We start from the raw sequence: 2,500 nt of genomic DNA, 5'->3' as shown, positions 1-2,500 counted from the left end.
TTACTGAGCATCCGAGAATATATTCATTATCAGCATCGAAACTATTTATAGCACCAGATTCAAAATGTGACCACGTCGTAATTTGACACTCCTGTCACACTATTTTCTAAAACTAAGGCTTGCGCTCAAAAAAAAAAAACAAAAAAAAAACGATTTAACTTGAACTTGAATAGACTTAAATGCTAAATTGTTTGTGAACAGAATTCTTCTACAAGCCAGAAATTCTCACATTGCAAGTCTATAAACATTCGTCTTCTCGATCGAACATTCATACATCATTACCTGTCTAACATGAGGAAACGCACGGAAAAGAACCATAAATACATACACACACGCACACACACACACACACACACACACACACACACACACACACACACACACACACACACACACACACACACACACACACACACACACATATATATATATATATATATATATATATATATATATATATATATATATATATATATGTATGTTATATATATATATATATATATATATATATATATATATATATATATATATATATATATACATTTTATATATATATATATATATATTATATATATATATATATATATATCAGCTGTGTAAACGGTAATGGACGAGAGTAATGGACGGCGGGGATGACGGACGCAACAGAATTAACAAGCGAGAGTATTTGGCCGGTAACTTGTGGAAGCAAATCAAGGCATGCGGGTGGTTATAATGAAACTGGAGAAAATGAGGTAAATAGGGTAATAACATCAGGTGCATTTCACAGAAGGAATGTGAGCATGATGAATGCATCGATAATTAGCAAGGAGCCCTTTTTGTTTGTTTTTAAATGAAGCAGTTTTGCTTTGTTGTCCTTATTATTTTTTTTTTTCCTTTCAGTTGTTTTATTCCCGTCCTTCTATCTTTCTCTTTTCCCATTTTTTCCCTTCCGTTTTCGTTCAGTTTCAGTTTCTCTCTTTACATATATCTCTTTACTTTTCTTCTCCCATTGTCTTTCGCTTGCATTTTCTCTCTATTTTCTTTCTTTTCTAACTTAGTTTTCTCCTCCTTCGCACAAAGACGCGTATATGTAAAGGCGATCCAATGTTATTATTCAATAATTGAGTACCGTTTAACATCAATCATTCAAAATCAAACCAAAATATATTGTAGATATATTAAAATAGATGAAGACAAAAGCATGGGAGAGCGAAACAACCTTTTGTTTTCGAAGTGTGTTGATACGTTTGTGTGGGAAGGTATGCCATGATGTTAAATCTGTAATGAATAAAAGTTGAAATTGATGCAGCGAGAGGTCTGTTTGTAAGTGAAAGAGGAAAATATTTATAGATAGGTCGGTACGTCGGGGGGGGGGGGGGCGGAGAGAGAGAGAAGAGAGAGAGAGAGAGAGAGAGAGAGAGAGAGAGAGAGAGAGAGAGAGAGAGAGAGAGAGAGAAGAGAGAGAGAGAGAGCAGACTCGGGTATTATTACTATTATTATTATTATTATTATTATTATTATTATTATTATTAATTATTATCATTATTATTATTATCATCATTAACATTATTATTATTGCTATTAGTATTAATATTATCATTATTGTTATCAATGTTTTTATTATAGTTACTATCATTAACATTGTTTTTAATATTATCCTTATTACTGTTATCATTAACTTTCTCATTACTATTATCTTCATCATACTTTTTACAATTTGTTATCATCATTACTATTATTACTGTCTTCATCATCATCATCACATCATCATCATTATCATTATCACTATCATCATCACCATCATCATCATCACTGATTTCAATATAATTTTTGTTATATCATTAGCATTACTATCATTATTGTTATCATTATCATCATCATTAGTAATAGTAGTAGTAGTGGTGGTGGTGACAGTAGTAATGGTGGTAGTAGCAGTAGCAGCAACATCAGCACAGTAGTAGTAGTAGTAGTAGTAACAGCAGTAGTAGTGGGAGGAAGATCAGGAGGAGTGAGAGTAGAAGCAGGAACAGGAGGAGTAGAAGCAGTAAGAGCAGGGGTAGGGGGAGCAGGAGAAGGAGTAGAAAGAGCAGGAGTAGGAGCAGGAGAAGTAGTAGAAGACAGAGCAGGAGCAGAAGTAGGAGCCAGGGAAGGAGTAGGTGCAGGAGAAGGAGTAGGAACAGGAGCAGTAGTAGTAGTATCAGCATCAGCAGCAATAGTCCTGCAAAAGTTTACTCTCTCTCTTGTTTATCAGAAGTATATGGATTTGGGTGTTATGACTACATGTTGAAATTACTACAAACTATAAACAAAGATGAAAAGGATAAAGCAGGATAGACACTGAAACAGGAAAATACAAAGAGAAGCATATTCAAATCAAATCAAATTTTGCAATGATATTAACGAAAATGAGGTGTTAAAATCAGGGACTAGTTCAAAGGTAGTTCTCTTTTGTAACTCCATGAAAGAGGAATAAAACTAATGTTTGCCTTTTATGAAGTTTGTAATACCCTCTGCAGTT

Source organism: Penaeus monodon, chromosome 11, assembly GCF_015228065.2.
Source record: "Penaeus monodon isolate SGIC_2016 chromosome 11, NSTDA_Pmon_1, whole genome shotgun sequence".
NCBI classification, from domain to species: domain Eukaryota; kingdom Metazoa; phylum Arthropoda; class Malacostraca; order Decapoda; family Penaeidae; genus Penaeus; species Penaeus monodon.
This window is presented reverse-complemented; position numbering follows the sequence as displayed.